Genomic DNA, 22173 nt, shown 5'->3' on the forward strand with positions numbered 1-22173 from the left:
ATTTGGAATCATGCTCAAAGGGCTATAAAAGAATGCCTGCCCTTTGATCCAGCCATACCATTACTGGGTTTGTACCCAAAAGAGATCATAGATAAACAGACTTGAACGAAAATATTTATAGCTGCGCTTTTTGTGGTGGCAACAAATTGGAAAAGGAGGGTATGTCCTTCAATTGGGGAATGGCTGAACAAACTGTGGTATATGCGGGTGATGGAATACTATTGTGCTAAAAGGAATAATAAACTGGAGGAGTTCCAGGCGAACTGGAGAGACCTCCAGGAACTGATGCAGAGCGAAAGGAGCAGAGCCAGAAGAACATTGTACACAGAGACTGATATACTGTGGTAAAGTTGAACGTAATGGACCTCTGTACCAGCAGCAATACAATGACCCAGGACAATTCTGAGGGATTTATGGTAAAGACGCTACCCACATTCAAAAGAAGGACTGCAGGAGTGGAAACATATAAGAAAAACAACTGCTTGAATGCATGGGTCGGGGTGGACATGATTGAGGGTGTGGACTCGAAACTACCACACCAATGCAACTACCAACAATTTGGAAATTTGTCTTGATCAAGGACACATGACAAAACTAGTGGAAATGCGCATTGGCCATGGATGGGGGGATTGGGGGGGGGGGGTGGGGGTGGAGGGGAAAGTAGGAGCATGAATCATGTAACTATATTAAAAATGAATATTAATAAATGTTTAAATTTTTTTAAAAGTAAACTAGGAAGAAATTGAGGTGAATAGGATTTTAGAAGTTTAGATTTAATAAACCTCTGGATAAAACAATATTAGAAAACAAAGGAATAAATCATAATTTTTCAGAAATACATGGCACTTTCACAAAAATTGATCACATTATAGGATATAAAAACTTCACAACCAAATGCAGAAAAGCAGAAATAGTAAGGGCATCTTTTTCAGATAATAATGCTTTAAAAATTACACTGAACAAAAGGCTAAAGAAAAAAGACTAAAATTTAATTGAGAATGAAATAACATTATCTTAAAGAATGAGTAGGTCAAAGAACATATTATAAAAGCAATCAACAATGTATTTTCCTTAATTTATTTATCTTTATTTTTAGCCTACATGTAGAAACAATTTTTGACAATTGCTTTCTGACATTTTAGAATTTCCTCCCAACTCTCCCCACATTCTCCAAGAGGGTAAATAGTCTTATATATGTATACTAGTACTTTAATACAATACATATCTCCATATTAGTCATGTTATGATAGAAACATCACACATACAATTTAAAAATCTCATGAAATAAATAAAGTGGAAGACAAGCTTTAATCTGCAGACACCAATAGTTTCTTCTTTGGCTGTGGATAGCATTCTCAACATGAATCTCTTATAGTTATCTTGGAGACTTGCTTTGCTGATAGTGGTTTAGTCCTTCTCAGTTGATCATCATATAAGACTTCTATTACTTTGTTCTCCTGCGTCTGTGCTCTTAACTTTGAATCAGTTCATATAGTCTTAGCAGTTTTTTTTTTTCTGAACCCATTCTGTTCATCATTTCTGATGGTGCTATAGTATTCTATTACAACCATATATCACAACTTATTCATGCACTTCCCAAGTGATGGACAACCCCTCAGTTTCAGTTCTTTTTCACTACAAAGAGCTGCTAAAATATTTAGTACCAGTAGCTTCTTTTCTGTTATCTCTGATTTCTCTGGGATAATGACTTAGCAATAGTATTGCTATGTCAAAGTGTGTAAATAGTTTTCTAACCCATTAAATCTGGTTCCATATTGCTCTCCAGAATGGTTGTATCAGTTCCCAGTTTCACCAACAATTTTCCCATATCTCTTGTGATATTTATCATTTTCCTTTTTGGGTCACCTTAACCAATAGGGATGATGTGGTATCTCAGAGTTGTTTTAAATTTCATTTTTCTTATCTGTAGTGATTTGGAGCATTTTTTCATATGACTGGGTAGTTTTAATTTCTTCCTTTGAGAATTTCATAGCAAGTACAAGATTGTTTTGATGATTATAAATTTATAATAACATTTGAGATCTGATTAGACCATGCCTCCTTCCTTCATATTTTTCAATGATTCCCTTGATTTTTTGGGCTTTTGTTCTTTTTGATGAACTTTATTATATTTTTTTAGTTCTATGAAATAATTTTTGAGTAGTTTGATTAGTAGGACACTAAATAGGTAAGTTAATTTAGATAGAATTGTCATTTTCACCATATTGGCTTGACCTATACATGAGCAATTAATGTTTTTTCAAATTTTTTACTTCTGACTTTATTCATGTGAAGAATATTTTGTAATTCTTCTACATATAGTTGCTCTGTTAGTTTTGGTAATATATCCCCAAGTATTTTACATTATCCAAAGTTATTCTGAATAGAATTTCCTTTTCTGTCTCTTGTTGTTGGACTTTGTTGGTGGTAAACAGAAATGCAAATGATTAATGTAGGTTTATTCTAAAAACCTCCCTATTAAATACATAATTAGAAATCCTGAACATATAAGGAAAGATTGATAAAAACCAAAAGTAATAAAACCATTTAATTAATAAATAAGACCAGGAATTGAACCATTGATTAATTTGATAAAAAATAAAGAAGAAAACAAAATTATGGTTATTAAAAATCAAAAGGGCAAAATCTGAACTGAAGTAAAGAAATTAAAGCCATAATTACTAGTTATTTTACTCAATTACAAGAAAACAAATATGATAGTATAATGAAAAAATAGCTGAGGGAGGAATTCTACTCAATTCCTTTTGTGACAAGAATATGGTGTTGATAGCTAAACCAGGAAGAACAAAGAAAGAGAAAAATCTATAGATCAATATCCCTAAAGAATACTGATTTTAAAAATTTAACAAGGCAATATATCACAAGGATCACATACACTAGGACCAGGTAGATTTTATACCAAGAATGCAGGGATGGTACAATACTAAGAAAGCTATCAACATAACTCACCACATTAATCAATTATATAACCAGAGGAAATCATGTGATTATTTTAATAGATGTAGAAAAATCTTTTGAGAAAATATAATGTCCGTTTCTATTAAACTCCCTAAAGACAATTAGAATAAATGGATCATTCCTCAAAATGATAAATAGTGCCTATCTAAATCCATCAGCAAATGTTATCTGTAATGGGAACAACTTAGCTGTCTCCCCAGTAAGATCACATGTGAAATAAGATTGCCCATTATCACCACTACTATTCAATATTAGACAAAAAATGCTAGTTATAACAATAAGAGAAGAAGAAATTGAATGAATTAGAAAAGATAATGAAGAAATGAAGCTATCACTCTTTACAGAAGGCATACCTAGAAAATTCTAGAGAATCAACCAAAAAACTAATCCAAGTCATTAACAAATTATACATACATACATATATATGCTCTTTTTGAGATGACAAAGGACAGAAAGCTGAAGGGACATCCATCTCTTGGTGAATGGCTGAACAAATTATCACATACGATTATAATGGAATACTATTATGCCATAAGAATGCACTATTATGCCATAAGAAATGACAAAGATGATCACAAAAATCATGGAAAGGTTTATAGGAAGTGATACAAAGTGAAGTGAGCAGAACCAGAACATTTTGCATAGTAACAAAAAAAATGTACTCAACTGTGATTGATTTAAGTATAATAAAAAAGGTAAGGACTTGGGCAACTCCTAAGAAACTTATGATGAAAAAGGATATCCACAATCAGATAAAGAGCATAGAATTTTACTCTAGTGCAAGCAACATGTGTCATTTCACAACATGATGAACATGGTTATATGTATTATATGACCTACATCATCTAACTATTTTCTTGGAGAGGGGAGAGAAGTAAGAGGGATAGAGAGACCATGGATTGCCAGATGTTAGAAAATTAATATTAAAATTTTACACATAATCTTGAAAAATTAAAAACTAAAAACAAAAAGAGATGAAATGAGATATTTATATGTCTGACCTTCTTAGATATTCTAGGGAAGAAATAACCCATGATCTCTCTCTTAGCTATCAGTGCAATATTGAACATTATTTGCTCCATCCAAAGGTATAGTCTTCTCTCTCTTCTTAAAAAAAAAGATCAATGATAGATTTTTTCCCATAAAGTAGTGGATTAGAGCTTTTTCTTCAGATTGATCATCTTCTGTGACTCTAAGGCAGAGCCTGGGGAAACCTTTTACATTTAAGATGGAGAAAAGAAGCTTGATTTTCCCTATAGTCAAGGGAGCCTGCCAGCTTGACCCTCTATGGAACAAAAATTGAAAAATAAACCTCATCCATCCTTAAATTTTGACCAAAGGACATGGACTTACTGCCACTTAGGAAGAAACTCTTTCCACTTTGTAGAAATACTCCTCGATTGGGTGCCTAATACAAAAGAACATAGAGATACTAGATTAAGAATAAAACTGAAGAAGGTGGTGGAGAAGGTAAACAGACCTCATCTCTACCAAATTCCCTTTCAAAAAACTATGACACAATGCCTCAAAATGAATTCAGAAGCAGTACGATATGCAAAAAGTTGAGTTGAAATAATTTGTCAACCCAAAACAATTTAGAAGCTCTAGGGTAGAAGTATAACACAAAATAGCACTCCAAGGAAAGACCTATAGAGATCCTGCTCTATAACCAGAGGCTTATCTGAGTGGACTAGGGGGGCTCATCAGATATAAAGAACGAAACAGATTGGAAGCATGGCTTGTTAGCTCAAAGTGCTCCAAGGCACAATGGAGTCACCAGTTTATTATATAGAAAGTTAAAGATCCCCTCCCCCCAAAAGCACAAGAAAGTTTCCCACAATTACAGAGAGCAGTATTTTTACTATAGTCAAAACAAAAGCCTTAGAAGCCTCCAGGTATAGATAAAAACGTATGCTAAACTATCAACTATATGTGTTATCATTAAGTGAACTCTGGGACATCTTGTTAGGCTGGAAAGCCCCGAATTTCTCAGCCTTGATGATATTAAACAATATTTTGAGCTTCATTATTTTACTTTAATTCTGGGCAAAATGCCCCTGCTAAGGGTTTGACCTTGACTGTACCAGGCAACTGCATTCTTGGCCAAAGAGAAATTGTGTTAACCCCACTCCTGCTGGATTATTGAGAGCCCAAAGCTTTTTCAATAAGACTATATTGCATTTTAAAGAAAGGTGTGAATTATGAAAGGAATCAAAAGAGGAATCTCAGATTTTTATCTTAGATATCCCATTCCAGTTATCGACCCTGATGGGGAGAAAAAGTCAATATACGGCTCAGCCAGTCTGTATTGATCTTTTGATGGGGTCCAGATAAAAATATCTACTTGAGATTCTAATTTCTCTTAACTGCTCCCGAAATATTCCCCCTTCTCTTCAAAATAACATGATTTATTACACAGGAAAACTTTGAATAATGAAAGAAGTTATAAATTGGTTATAATCATCAGGTATGGCTGGATATGATAGGAATTACAGATCAAAGTGCTTGTTTAAGGCTCTCTACAAAGACCCACACTGATATCCACCCTTAAGAGTCTCTGAATCAACAGCAAAGACTTCCAGAGCTCTCGGCCATGGATGATAAGAGGAGACAAGACAACTAAGAAGATGATTATGGGGTCCCTAGTGCAGGGTTTTTGCATTGCAATATTGGCTCGGGCATACCTGTAAGTTATCAGAATGGAATGTTGGCATGGCATGTGCCATGTGCCAGATGCCAACTGGCAGTTGGGCTGTGACTATAAAAGGCCCTGCAAACCCAACCCTGGGTTCTGTTTTTCCCCTATCTTAACCCAGATCATCTACTTATCCTTGACCTTCCCTGGGGCCCTGGGTGGTGAAAGGGTGGTGACTAGGTGGTGGAATCATGGTTAGGAACTAGGATAACCTAGAGATTAGGACCATTGTCAAGAGCAACCCAACAACATCTATTTCCTTTTCAACTGTGTAGCTAGTGGATTAATTTAATATCTAACCAGAGACAGTTTAGCTCTGGCCAAGGGCAGCCAGCCCTCAGCCTGCCAGGACCTTTTAGGACCTTTGCCAGCACCAGTCAGCTGATCATAGCAATAGCTTAGAAACACCAAAGCCCTCTTACCTTGTTTTCCCTTCCCAATTTCAATAAATCCCTTAGCCTTTAATCTAAGAATCCTTTGATTATTCCTATACCATCAAGGCTAAGGAGACTAGGGAGAGGAGAGATTACTGAGTAGTTTGAGGTTCAGTGGAGGGTGAATCTAAGCCTCCACTTTAAGCAGGAAGTTCAAGTCTTGACTTTCTGCTGGTTCTGTTCAGCATCCAATAAGAAGCAGTTACCTCAGCAGGGAGGGGCCGCCCACCAAACATCTTAAAGGGGCCTAACAGCCAGCAGTGAGGATACACTTGGGCACCTAGCTATTAAGGGTTTGAATTTATACCTATACCAAGTTTCATTCCTAGACGAGGCTGCTCACCTATGTTAACATCTAACTCCAATCTCCTGCTAGACTAGTTATTGGCTTCCAGGGCCCTAGTAGTGACCCCCTTAACCTACCATTATAACATTTGGTGAGCACAGTTAGGCTAAAGACCTACACAGACTAATATCATGTCAAAATGACTCTGGCTAGGATGGTGTTAATTGTCACCAGTTTTTCTCTGCTCCTATGGTAATTGATGCAGAGAGCTATTGATTTCTGGTTCAAAAAGGTCCCACAATTCACCCACCATGTCCTTGAACTATATGACTACTATAGGTGGTGTGCTATAACACTAGTTAAATTCATATGTATTGTACCCACAGCTATGGCACTAATTTTTATGGTTTTCAAATTTCTGATTGTTTTGAGAAAAGTAATCTCCCACCTATGGGTGCTTTTTGGCTCTGCTCCCACTACAAAACCTTACTCAATTTCCCTAGAACTTCTGGAACACATGAAGCTGTTGTTCCAAGTAGTGAAACAGATTAGGGAGGGAAAGGAACTGGATGCTCATACAATTCTCCAATTGGAGATTGTAGAGACTAAGTATTTAGGCACAGCTGACAAAAATAAGGAAACTCAATCTGTTAATGACACTCAGGATCTAAATAAGACATCAGGCACTGAAACCACTGTTTCTATTCTCCCTGTAGTTGACAGGACTGTCTTGCAACCTGGGGAGGGTATCGTGCATGTAAAATTGTACAGGGCTTTCACCCCAAATGACCTGGAGGTGTTCAGGAAGCATTTTCCAAAATTCTACACCTCACCATTCAAGTCTATCAAAGAAATGAAACATGTGTTCACACTATTCAATCCTAGCTTTGATGATGTGGAATTTCTTTTGGGGGAGTTTTATTACCCCTCAGAGAAGGAAATTTCTTAGCCGAGACACACATGAACCCTAACCTCACTGCTTGGCCCACAGTGCACCAAGATCTGAAATTAACATCTCATGCAAACATGAGATACCTGGTCCAATGACAGATGGATTTGCTAGAAGCAATGCAGCTCCATGCAAAACATTCCAATTTATGGCAAACATTTGAGAGACTCAGGCAAGGGAGAGAAGAACACCCTAGCAGTTTTCTAGACAGGGTAATGGAAGCAGCTGAAACAATTCTAGGTTTAAGAGATGTGCATGCCCCAAAGACTATTGACCATATCAGGAGGCAGTTCTTGAAGAGTGCTTCACTGCCAGTCCAAACCTATTTCCGGCAGAACTGTCCTCAGTGGGAGTCATTGCCTCTGGAAGACATCAGGCAACACACATCCTATATCCATGACTCCAATCAAGAGGAGATTAGGACAGCTAGACAATCTGATTCAGATAAGGACTCTATCATAGCTGACCTGAAAAGGCAACTCAAGCAGGCTAAGAAGGAAAAAGAAATTGAGGAAATAAAGAACTTCGCTCTCCAAGCCAGCAGGGGGCATGGTCAATCCAGGCAGCCTGCTAGTGTCACCAAGCCCAAAACCTCTTCCCATAGGTGTTCCCTGTGTGACCATTTAGGTCATATGCTTCACAAATGCAGATTTGAACAGCAAATTAACTTTGGTAGGGCTAACAGGTTTCTTACTTCTTTGTATTCAGTCCTACCACCATAGGTCCTAGGGGTAGGAACAGCGCAAACAGAGAGAATCCACAAAGCAACCTTAGAGCGCAGGATTAGCAACCTTCCTCTGTTTTCTGAGATAAGAAAGCTTCCATCCCAGAGGATAACACTGAAATCTGAATCCACAGATAATGGGCCTTGGGAGAAGCTGTGTCTTCTACAGCCTCAGCTCTGGAGACCCTAGCTGTCCCACAGTTTGGGACTGAATGAGTGAATATCTGTGAATTAGTAAGTGCCAGGACTAAGGGGATAGAACTCAAGACTCATTGCTAACAAAGGAGAGACTTTGGAATCCTTGAAAATCATGGGCTGCTGCTGGGTTTGTACTCCAAAGAAATAATAAGGAAAAATATTTATATAAAAAATATGCATAGCTTCACTCTTTGTAGTGGTAGACAACTGAAAAATGAGGAGGTATCCAATTAGGGAAGGCTGAAAAATTGTGGTATCAGATGGAATGTGCTGTGCTGAAAGGAATGATGAACTAGAGGATTTCCATGTGTACTAGAAAGACCTCCAGGAATTGATACAGAGCAAAAGGAGCAGAACCAGGAGAATATTGTACACAGAGACTAATACACTGTGACACTATCAAATTTCTACCAGTAGCAATGCAATGATCCAGGACAATCCAGAGAAACTTATGAGAAAGAATGTTATCCACATCCAGAGAAAGAACTGTAGGAACAAAACCCAGAAGAAAAACATGATCAAGCACATATTTCTATGAAGTTATGATTAGGGTTTTGATGTTAAAAGATCAGTCTGTTGGAAATATTAATAATATGGTTTTGAAAAATGATACATGTATCACCCAGTGGAAATACTTGTCAGCTCAGGGAGGGGGAAGGGAAGAAGGGTGGGAAAACTCATGAATCATGTAACCATGGAAAAATAGTTAAACATTTTAATAAACATTTAATACATTTTTTTTATCCTGGGACTCCATTCTAGGAGCATAGGGCCACAACCAGTAGGCAATGGGTCACACAGTCGCTCAGGGTCGCCCAGCTGGGAAGTGTCTGAGCCTGGATTTGAACCTAGGACCTTCCCTCTCTAGGCCTGGCTCTCAATCCACTGAGCTAGCCCAGCTGCCTCCACTTTAGGTTGCAGTTTCTTTAGCAGATGCAGTTTTTACAGGGTGGGGTTGCTAGCCCCACGCCCAACCCTCCTCCTTTTTCATCCGGGCTAGGGACCGTCCTTGGCCCAGGAGTGGTAAGGGTTGGCAATGGGGGTCAAGTGACTTGCCCAAGGTCACACAGCTGGAAGTGTCCGAGGCCGGACTTGAACCTAGGACCTCCAGTCTCTAGGCCTGGCTCTCAATCTACTGAGCCATCCAGCTGCCCCCATTTAATACATAAATACATAAAATAAACACATGCAAAAATCTAAAATCTGAAATAACATACTTCAACAGAATAAAAATCCTGGAACTTCAGAAAAAATCTAATAATTAAATATTGACCTGACTACTAAAATTAAAAACAAACAAACAAACAAACAAATAAATAAATAAATAAATAAATAAATGATGATCAAGCAGAGGAAAAAGAACCCAACTATAATAGCTATTATGGGGACAAAGATGAGCTCGGCTCAAACTCAGAGTACAGTGAAATAAAAAAATCTATTTCAAAAGCAGTAAGTAAATACAACAAATAGTCATAAGTTCAAAAATAGCTTTTGGAAGAGCTTGAAAAAGACATTAAAAACTCAATGAGGTAGAGCTAAGATGGCAGCATAGTAGCAGAAAGAGATAATTCGGATATCAAGAAGTCCCATACACAGGATCAGGCAGCCACCATACTAAAGGACTACAAGGCTTGGAATATGCATTTAGGAAGGCAAGAAAACTGGGTCTATAACCAAGAATCAGCCATCCATTAAAACTGACTATATACTTTCAGGGGAAAGTATGGATATTCAACAAACAAAAGATTTCTAAACATTCACACACACACACACACACACACACACACACACACACACACACACACACACACAAACAATTTGATGCCTAGATACAAAATTCAAGAGAACCATGAAAAGGTTAACAAGAAAGAGGGAAAGAACTTCAGTAAGGTCAAATTGATTATATTCCTATAGGGAAAATGTTATCTGTAACTCTTAAAAATTGTTTTCATTATAGACAGAAGAATTATTCATAGGTAGAGATTGTGGTATTAAGTTGTTCAGGATGACATGTAAAAAAATGAGGGGGGGGACAAAAAAAGAAGATGGTACTGAGAGAAACTTGAAGGAACGAGAAAAATAAGATACATTATACCACATAAAGAAGCTTATGGTGGGAGGAGGAGGGAGAATACTTTTATAAGAATGGGAAGAAGACAGTGATAATAGGTAATACTTAAACCTTAGTCTCAATAGAATCAATTTGGAGAGGGAAGAACAGCCAGATTTATTGGGGTATAGAATTCTATCTTACCCTACAGGGAATTTGAGAGGGAATAATGAAGAAGGGGAGTGGGGCGGGGAGTATTAAAAGGAAAGGAAAGGTAGGGGGTGATTAATAGACCTTAAAGAGAAATGAGGAGAGAATAAGAAGAGAGAGGGTGTGAAAGAAAGAAAAATAAAGGTGGGCATTGGGGGACTGATTAAAAACAAAACACTGGTATAGAAGGAAAGAGTGAAAGAAGAAATGGCAGGACTAGGAGAGGAAATCAAAATGATGGGGAATACACAGGTGGTAATCATAACTGTGAATATGAATGGGATGAACTCACCCATAAAAGGGAAGTAAATAGAGTGAATTAAAAAACAAATCCTACCATATTTTGTCTACAAGAAACACATGAGGCAGGTAGACACAGGGTAAAGGTAAGAGGCTGGAGCAAAAATCTATTGGGCATAAACTGAGAAAAAGAAGGCATGAGTCGTATGATATCTGATAAAGCCAAAGTAAAAATAGATCTGATTAAAAGTGATAGGGAAGGGGGGCAGCTGGGTAGCTCAGTGGATTGAAAGTCAGGCCTAGAGATGGGAGGTCCTAGGTTCAAATCTGGCCTCAGACACTTCCCAGCTGTGTGACACTGGGCAAGTCACTTGACCCCCATTGCCCACCCTTACCACTCTTCTACCTAGGAGCCAATACACAGAAGTTAAGGGTTAAAAAATGTTTTTTTAAAAAGAGAGACAGGGAAGGTAATTACATCCTGATAGAAAAAATCTATAGACAATGAGTAAATAGCAGTGCTCAACATTTATACACTAAATAGTAAAGCATCCAGATTTTTAAAGGAGGAAATAGGTAGTAAAAATATTCTAGTGGGAGACCTCAAACTTCCTCTATCAGATCTAGATAAATCAAAACAAAAAGTAAATAAGAAAGAAGAGATGTGAGTGAAATCTTAGAAAAATTAGAATTAATAGATATATGGAGAAAAATAAATAAGGATAAAAAGGAATATACCTTCTTTTCAGTAACATAAGATACATTCATAAAGATTGACCACATACTATGGCATAAAAACATGGCAAACAAATGTAAAAGAGAAGAAATAATAAATGCAAACTTTTCTGAATATAATGCAATAAAAATTATAATTAGTAAGGGTACATGGAGAGGCAAATCAAAAATTAATTGGAAATTAAATAATTTTATTCTCCAAAATTGGTTAGTTAAAAAACTAATCATAGAAATAATTAATGATTTTGTTGAAGAAAATGACGATGAGGAAAGAACACATAAAAATTTGGGGGACACTGAAAAAGCAGTATTCAGGGGAAAATCCATATCTCTGAGTGCCCATATTGCCAAAAAATAAAAAGAAGAGATTAGCAAATTAGACATGCAACAACAAAAAAAGTGAAAAAGAACAAATTAAAGACTCTCCAATAGAGACCAAAATGGAAATCCTAAAAATCAAAGGAGAAATTAATAAAATTGAAAGTAAAACAACTATTGACCTAATAAATAAGACTAGGAGCTGGTACTTTGAAAAAACAAAATAGATAAAGTATTGGTTAATCTACTTACGGAAAGAAAAGAAGAAAGCCAAATTAATAATATCATAAATAAAAAGGGAAATCTCACCTAAAATGAAGAGGAAATTAAGGTAATTACTAAGAACTATTTTGCCCCATTATATGGCAATAAATATGACAATCTAGGTGAAATGGATGAATATTTTAAAAATAAAAATTACCTAGATTAAAGGAAAAAATAGAATACTTAAATAATCCCATATCAGAAAAAAAAAAATTTAAATGACACATCAAAGAACTCCCTAAGAAAATAATTCTCAGGGCCAGATGGATTTACAGGTGAATTCTATCAAACATTTAAGATCAATTAATCCCAATACTCTATAAACTATTTGACAAAATAGGCAAAAAAACAGTCTTACCAAATTTTTTTATGGTACAAATATGGTACCGATTAACAAATTAGGAAGACCAGAAACAGGGAAGAAAAACTATAGACCAATATCCTTAATGAATATAGATGCAAAAATATTAAATAAAATATTAGCTAAAAGGCTATAACAGGTTTTCATAGTCAATAATCCTTGTGACAACTTGCTGTAGCCTTTTAGCTAGATTTAGTTAGATTTATACCAGGAATGCAAAGATAGTTTAATATCAGAAAAAACATCCAAATAAGTGACCATATCAATAATCAAATTAATAGAAATCACTTGATTATCTCTATAGATGCAGAAAAAGCCTTTGACAAATTACAACACCTATTCCTATTGAAAACACTAGGAAGTACAAGAAAGAAAGTGTTTGTCCTCTAAATAATAAAGAGTGTTTATTTAAAACCTTCATCAAATATCATCTGCAATGGGCATAAGTTAAATGCCTTCCTAATAAGATCAGGAATGAAACAGGGATGCCTATTATCACCGCTACTATTTAATATTGTACTAGAAATGCTAGCAGTAGCAATTAGAGAAGAAAAGGAAATTGAAGGGATGAAAGTAGCAATGAACAAACTAAACTATCAGTCTTTGCAGATGACATGATGGTATATCTAAAGAATCCAAGAAAATCAACTAAAAAACTTGTATAAATAATCAATAACTTTAGCAAAGTTGTAGAGTACTAAATAAACTTGCGTAAATCATCAGCATTCTTATATGTTTCCAACAAAACCCAGCAGCCAAAGTTAGAAAAAGAAACTCCATTTAAAATTACTCTAGACAAGATAAAATACCTGGGAATCTATTTGCCAAGACAAATTTGGGGATTATATGAACATGACACTATTCACACAAATAAAACTAGATGTAAACAATTGGAAAAATATCAATTATCCATGGGTAGGGTGAGCTAATATAATAAAAATGGCAATCCTAACTAAATTAATTTACTTATTCAGTGCCATACCTATCAAACTACCAAAACACTTTTTTAAAGAATTAGAAAAAATGTTACAAAGTTCATCTGGAAGAACAAAAGATCAAGACTATCAAGGGAAACAATGAAAAATAAATGTGAAGGATGGAGGCCAGATCTCAAACTATACTACAAAGCAGTGATCATCAAAACTATATGCTACTGGCTTAGAGATATAAGGGTGGATCAATGGAATAGACCTGAAGTAAATGACAGCAGTAAGATAGTGTATCATAAACCCAAATATCCTAGCTTTTGTGACAAGAACCCATTATTTGACAAAAACTGCTGGGAAAATCAGAAAACAGTATGGGAGAAATTAGGCATAGGTCAACATCTTACGCCCTATACAAAGATTGATTCATAATGGGCAAATGGCTTAAATATGAAGAGGGAAATCATAAACAAATTAGGTGAACATAGAATAGTATATATAAGTCAGATCTATGGGAAAGGAAGGAATTGAAGACCAAACAGGAGATAGAGAACATTATAAAATATAAAATGAATAATTTTTATTATATTAAGTTAAAAAGTTTCTGTACCAACGAAACAAATACAACCAAAATTAGAAAGGAAGCAACAAATTTGGAAAATTTCTTATAACAAAAATTTGTGACAGGGGTCTCTTTTCTTAAATTTATAAGGAGCTTAGTTAATTGTACAAAAAATCAAGCCATTCATCATTTGAAAAATATTCAAGGGACATGAATAGGCAGTTTTCAGATAAAGAAATCAAAACTAACAATAAGCACATGAAAAGGCATTCCAAATCTCTGATAATTAGAGAAATGCAAATCAAAACAAAGCTGAGGATACTGCAAAACTGGGACACTCATGCATTGCTGGTGGAGTTGTGAATAGATCCAGCCATTCTGGAAGGCAATTTGTGATTATGTGCAAAGGGCTTTAAAAGAATGCCTGCCCTTTGATCCAGCCGTACTACTGCTGGATTTTTACTCCCAAAGAGAAAATCCTGAAAAATACTTGCACAAAAATATTCATAGCCACCCTCTTTGTGGTGGCAAAAAATTGGAAAATGAGGTAGTGTCCCTCAAATGGGGAATGGCTAAACAAATTGTGGTATATGCTAGTAATGAAATACTATTATGATATGGAGACTTTCCAGAAGAATTGGGAGAACTTCAATGAACTGATACAGAATGAAATGAGCAAAACCATAAGAACATTGTACATAGAACGTAAAATATCATGGAACAATTCAATGTAATGGACTTTGCTACTAGTAACAATGCAATAAGCCAAGACACTCCTAAAGTACTTATATAAAAGAATGCTATCCAAATTGAAAGAAAGAATTATGGGAGTAGAAATGCAACTATCACATGTATATATGAGTATGTGATTTGCAGTTTAGGCCTTTAAAAAAACACTATATAGCAAAAATGAATAATATAGAAATAGATATCAAGTGACAACAATTGTACAACCCAGTTGAATTGCCTGTTGTCTCTGGGAATGGGGAGTAAAGAAGGGAGGGAAAGAAAATGAATCATGTAAATATGGAAAACCATTTACAAATAAATAAATAAACTCAATGAGAGAGAAGGAGAAAATTTTAGGGGGAAAAAACAATGCAAAAAATTCTAGAATATTATGAGAGATCACCTAAATTCAAAATAAGATCCAGAAACTTATGGGGGAAAATAATGTATTAAGAAGTAAAATTGGAAAATGAGAAGACAACAAGAAATAATAACACAAAATGAAAGGAATGTAATAATAGAAGTGAATATGAATCATCTTATTACAAAAACAACTGACTTGGAAAATAGATCAAGGAGAGACAATATAAGAAAAGTCAAACTCCTGGAAAGTTAAAATCAAAAAAACAGGTTAGACACAATAGTACAATAAATCATCAAGGAAACCTGCTCAAAATATTTTAGAAATAGAGACAAAATAGAAATTGATAAAATCCAACAATCACCACTTCACCAAGAGCCAAAAATGAAAATGCACAGGATCATTGCTAAGTTCTATAGCACCCATGTTAAGGAGAAAACACAACAAGCAGCAAGAAAAAAATTAACATTATAGACCTATTCTCAGAATGACATTATTGATTATTTAAATGATTTGTTCTTTGACCCATTTATTCTTTAGAATTAGATTATTTTGTCTAACTAATTATCCTCTTTGTTCCAAGGACCTTGATTCAATTTAATTTTTAAGTTAGATCTGCAATGGAATCACCTAATATTTCTACTTTTCTACATTTCTTTATTAGGTTTTAATGTCCTAATGCATGGTCAATTTTTTGGTAAGCATCATGCACTATTGAGAAAAATGTATATTCCTTTGTATTCCCATTCACTTTTCTCTAGAGCTTTATCATATCTAATGTTCTAAAATTCTATTTACCTTTTAAACTTAGTTATTTATTATTTTTGTTAGATTTATCTTCTTCTGAGAGGGAAAAGTTGAGGTCCCCCACTAGTGTAATTTTACAGTCTTTTTCCTCCTTTAGCTCTTTTAACTTCTGTAAAAATTTGGATGCTATGTCATTTGATGCATATATGTTTTGTACTGATATTACTTCATTTCTAATTCCCTCCTCATTTCATTTAGTTAAATCATTTCTTGCTTTACATATATCTGAGAGCATGAGCATGTTTCTTTTTTAAGTGCAGCTAAGTAAAATAGATTCTGTCCCAGGCCCTTATATTTATTCTGTTTGTGTTTCCAAACTTCAAATGTGTTTCTTGTTCAAGAGTTGCAAGTAATATCTTCTTTTGTAATAATGTAAGCAGTTTTTCATTAGGGAAGCAAAAAAGCTCAGAATTTCATTCAATATCCAGTTCCCTCCCCCCCCAGAATAATTATTTTCACTGTGCAAGTAGTTTGGGGTTGTAATTATATCTCCTTTGCCTTCCATAATATCATACCCTGGGCCCACTGATCAATTATTGCAGAATCTGATAAATCCTTCATTACCCTGATTTAGCCTGCACTATATTTGAATTGTATCATTTTGGCTACTTATAGTCTCAAGAACTCTGGAATTTAGATATAATTTTCTTGGGAGTTTTCATTTTGGGATCTCTTTCTGGAGAAATTGTTTGATTCATTCCTTTTTTTACCCTTGGATGCAAGAATATTAGGGAAGTTCTTTATTTTTTTTAAATTTTAAATATTTTTCCATGTTTACATGATTCAGTTTCTTTCCTTCCCCTCTTTTCTCCTGCCTCCCAGAGTCAACAAGTAATTTCACTGGGTTGTACAAATGTTATCACTTGATACCTATTTCCATATTATTCATTATTACTGTAGAGCAATTTTTAAAGCCTAAACCTCAAGTCACATACCCATACATACATGTAATAAGTGATGTCATATGTCCATCTTTTGCATTTCTACAGAGAAGTTACTTTTAATAATCACTTAAATACAATGTCTAGGTTGGTTTTTTATCATGAATTCTAGGTAATCCAATAATTTTTAAGCTATCTATTTTCTAGGTTGGTTATTTTTCCATTGAGAAATCCACATTTTATTCTATTTACTTATTCATTCTTTTGTTTATATGTTAATGTTTCTTATGTCTCATAAAGTCATTGCCTTCCCCTTACCCAACTCCACTTTTTAAGGAATTATTTTATTCAGGAAATGTTTGTATCTCCTTTTCCATTTTACCGTTTCCACTTGTTAAAGAGCAGCTTTCTTCTGTGAAATTTTGCTTATCTTTTTCACATTTTTATGCTTCCTTTACCAAGTTGTTTTCTCTTATTTCATAAAAACAACTGAACTAATAAATAACACTATAAACTTGTTTTGTGAAAAATTTAAATAAACCTTTTGTTAATTTATTAAAAAAAAAGAAATGATAAATCCAGATTCTAAATATCAAAAAGGAGTAAATTCATCAACAATGAAGAAAAGAAATTAAAGCAAATATGAGAAGTTATTTTACCCAATTATATACCAAGAAATCTGATAATCTAATTGAAATGAATGAATATTTACCAAAATACAAATTACAGGTTAACAGAAGAGGAAATAAAACACTTAAATATCATCACTTCTGAAGAAAAAATGTTAAAAGCCATCAATGAACTTCACCCCTCCCTCAAAAAAAAACCTGGACAAATGGATTCACATATGAATTTTACAAAACATTTAAAGAAAAAAATATCCCTGTATTATACAAACTATTGGGAAAAGTAAGCAAAGAAGGATTCCTACCAAATTCTTTTGGTGACACAGATATGATGCTGATACCTAGAAGAGCAAGATCAAAGAAAGAAATTTATAGAGCAATTTCCCTAGAGAATTTTAATGTAAAAATTTTATATGTAGTCAAGGAGTTACAGCAATATATCACAAGGATCATTCACTATTACAAGATGTCATTTATACCAGGAATGATTCAATAATAGGAAAATTATCAGGATAGTTGATCATATTGATAACAAAAGCATCAGAAAGCATATGAATAACTCAATAGATTCAGAAAAAGATTTTTAAAACATACAACATGAATTCCTATTAAAAGTATTAGCAAGCAAAGAAACAAATGAACTTTTCCTTAAAATGATAAGTAGTACTATCTACAACCATCAGAAAGCATTAGCTATAATGGATACAAACTGTAAGCCTTCCCAGTAAAATCAGAATTGAAGCAAATATTCACATTTTCATTCTCTAGTTCAATATTGTACTAGAAATGCCAGCTATAGCAATAAAAGAAGTATACTTTGAAAGCATTGGAATAAGCAATGGAGAAACAGAACTCTAAATCTTTACTATAACTATATCTGATATGGTGAAATACTTAGAGAATCCTAGAGAATCAAACAAAAAACTAGTTAAAATAATTAACAATTTTAGAAATTTCAAGATATAAAATAAACCTACATAAATTTTAGCACTTCTAGATATTACCAAAAAGCCCATCAGTAAGACATAGAAAAAGAAATCCCATTTAAATTAAAATTAACTGTAGATAATATAAAATACTTGGTAATCTCCCTACCAAAACAAATACACTTTTCTCACAAATAACATAAAATCTAAACTACTGGAAAAAAATGTAATTGTTCATGAGTAAGTTGAGACAATAAAATAAAAATTATAATCCTACCTATAAATCTACTTATTCAGTGTCATATAAAAAAATCTGCTCCAAAAAATATAAAGCTAGAAAAATATAGTAAAATCATTCTGGAAGAGAAAAATACAAAAAAATATCAAGGAAAAAGTTTTTGAAAATTAAAGGAAGATGGCCTAGCTGTACCACATCTAAAAATATATTACACTGCAGTAATCATTGAAACATCTTGTACTTGCTAAGAAACGTAGTGGTAGATCAGTGGAATAGATTAGGTACAACGTACTTAGTACTAAATGACTCTAGTAGTTTAGTGTTTTATAAATGAAAAGATCCAAACTTTTGGAATAAGAACTTACTATATTGCAAAAAAACTGTTGGAAAAATTGAAAAATGATATGGCAGAGACTAGAGATAGACCAACATTTCATATACCAAGATAAGGTCAATATGGGCACATGAATTAGAAAAAAAGTGATAACATAAGCATATTAGGGGAGTATGGAAAATTTGCTTTCAAAATAAAATGTGCTACTTAAAATATTTATTTACTGAATCCATAGATAAGGAAAAAAGTTATGTCCCAAAAAGAGAAAACTCATTAAAACATAAAATGGACAGTTTTTATTATATTATCATAAAGTTTTTGAACAAGCAAAACCAATGCATTCAAGATTAGAAGAGAAACAACAAACTATGGAAATGTTTAAGAACTTTTATTTCTGGTAAATGTCTCATTTCCCAAATACATAGAAAAATGAGTCAAAGTTATACATATATATCATACTCTGATAAATGGTCAAATGATCTGAATAGCAGGACTCAGACAAAGAAATCAGAATTACCTACACTCATATAAAAAAAAAACCCCACTCTAAATCACTCTTGATTAGAGAAGAACAAATCAAAACAACTCTGAGGTATTACCCCATACCTATTAGACTGACCAATATGATAGAAAAGATAAATGATAAATGGTGGCTTGGATGTGGGAAAATTGGGACACTGATGCACTTTTGGTGGAGTGATGATCTAATCCAATCATCCTTGAGAGCAACCTGAGAGCCTCAAAGGACTCTAAAACTGTATCCTCTAGGATGTAGCAACATCACTACTAGACTATTATTCCCAAAAGATTTCCTAAAAACGTAGAGGACCTGTTTGACAAAAATATTTAAATTCTTTTTGTAGTATCAATTGGACATCAAGAATTGGACATTGAAAGAATGAACATCAATTGGGGAATGCATAAATATATCATGGCATGTGATTATAATGGACTACTACTGTGCTACAAGAAGTGACAAGCAAGATGATTTCAGAAAAACCTGGAAAGACTTACATGAACTGATCCAAAATGAGGTGAACAGAACCAGAAGAAGATTACACAAAGTAACAGCAAAATTGTTTAACAAACAATTGAAAGTCATTTAGGTATTCTCAACAATGCAGTGATACAAGACAGTTTCAAAGACTTGTGATGAAAAATGTCATCTAACACCAAAAAAAAGTTCTAATGGAATCTGAATGCAGAACAAAATATACTATAATTCTCTTTCTCCATTTCTTTTTGGTTGGAGATCTCTTCCACAAAATTGTTAATATGGAAACATGTTTTACATGATTATATTTCTAAAATCTATATCAGATTCCTTACCATCTCAGGAAGGGAGTAGGTTAGGGAGGTGAGAGAGAGGCAGGGAATTTTGAATTCAAAATTTTAAAAAACATATAATTGGGAAAAATAAAATATTACTTTTAAAGGTTGTTATATAAACAAAACCAGAAAATATAATAAATTAATGTCATTTTTTAAAAAAATAAATTTTAGGAACAACATGCTTAAACAAGAGAAAATTTCAGAGAAAAGTCACCAAAGAACAAAAATTTAGTATATAAAAGAGCAAAACATAGTAAAGATAAAAAAGTGACCCTCTGGAATTTGAAGGATTCTCTTAGGAAAAAGAGATTCCATTTATTCTGCTTAGCTTCCAAAGGACAAAACTAAAAGCAATAAGTATAATTACAATAAGACAAATTTCATCTTGAAGAAGGAAAATTTATCTAACAACTGTAGCAACCCAAAGTAGAATGGTTTGACTTGGGAGGCAGTGAGCTCTCTTCTATTTTTAAGGGAAAATTAAAAATAATTGAGACTTTATAGAAGAGTTTTTCCTTTAGAACTGAGCTAACCCAGAGGCCATTTGAAGTCCCTTCCAACAATGACTTTTTGATACTGTAAATATTTTCCTTCCCTAAGCCATGATGAAGGAATATGACTATAACTTTCACTAGCAAAATAACCTGGCACAGGATGTGAAGGCAATTTACCCACACTAATACTAACTACAATGGCAATGGATTTTTTACATTAAAAAATCATCAGATGGCAGGATTGGAAGGAATGTAAGAAAAACCTATTTCAGTGCCTTGTTTTTAAAATGAAGACACTAAAGGAGAAAAAATTAGGTGACACTTCCAAGGACATTCAAAAAAAAAAGGTGGCAAAAATTAGTTGTGAATATAAATCATCCAACTTTTCTCAGTTGATCCTGAATCCAGAGAGGATCCTTTTTGAGTTGAGTACAATAAAATTCCTGAATAAAGAGCCCAAAGGATTTGGAAGGTTGGACTTTCAGCGAAAACATGTCACAAATGGTGATAAATATTTGAGCAAACCAGCTCAGTTACAATATATCTGAATACTGGGCAGAGCACTGTATTGAACACAATTTCACAAATGAAATTGAATCTTTAAAAGTGATTTTTTTTACTCTTCAAAGGCAGTTTTGCAGAGCAGATAGAGAGATAAAATGAGGCTAGGAGAAGTATTGGAAATAAAGTCAGGGATTTAGACTCAAAGATCCACACCCTGCCATTTCACAATGTGACAAGTAAGCTCACCTTGGCTTTTTGACTTTCAACTTAAATCTCTATAAAATCAGTGAATTGAAATAGGGGTCTTCTAAAATACTTGAGAGTATTTTATTTATTTAAAATATTTATTTTTTAAGTATTATCATTATTTTTATTTATTTATGTTTATTTATTATATATAATATNGGGCAGAGCACTGTATTGAACAAAACTTCACAAATGAAATTGAATCTTTAAAAGTGATTTTTTTTTACTCTTCAAAGGCAGTTTTGCAGAGCAGATAGAGAGATAAAATGAGGCTAGGAGGAGTATTGGAAATAAAGTCAGGGATTTAGACTCAAAGATCCACACTCTGCCATTTCACAATGTGACAAGTAAGCTCACCTTGGCTTTTTGACTTTCAACTTAAATCTCTATAAAATCAGTGAATTGAAATAGGGGTCTTCTAAAATACTTGAGAGTATTTTATTTATTTAAAATATTTATTTTTTAAGTATTATCATTATTTTTATTTATTTATGTTTATTTATTTATTATATATAATATATATTTTTATTTATTTATTATATAGTATATATTATTATTTATTTTATATATGTAATACATGACATATATTAATTTTATTTATTATTTATTTGTTTGTTTTAAGAGTATTATTTAAAAATATTTATTTAAAGTACATAAGAGAGGAAACCAGTTTCAAAGTCAAGGCCCAAATACAAGTCTCTCCTCATGATGGATATTGAGTTGCCTTGGGTAATATTTGAACTCTCACTTGTTCCCAGGTAGCT

The sequence above is a fragment of the Gracilinanus agilis genome, chromosome 2 (genome assembly GCF_016433145.1).
Source record: "Gracilinanus agilis isolate LMUSP501 chromosome 2, AgileGrace, whole genome shotgun sequence".
NCBI lineage: Eukaryota > Metazoa > Chordata > Mammalia > Didelphimorphia > Didelphidae > Gracilinanus > Gracilinanus agilis.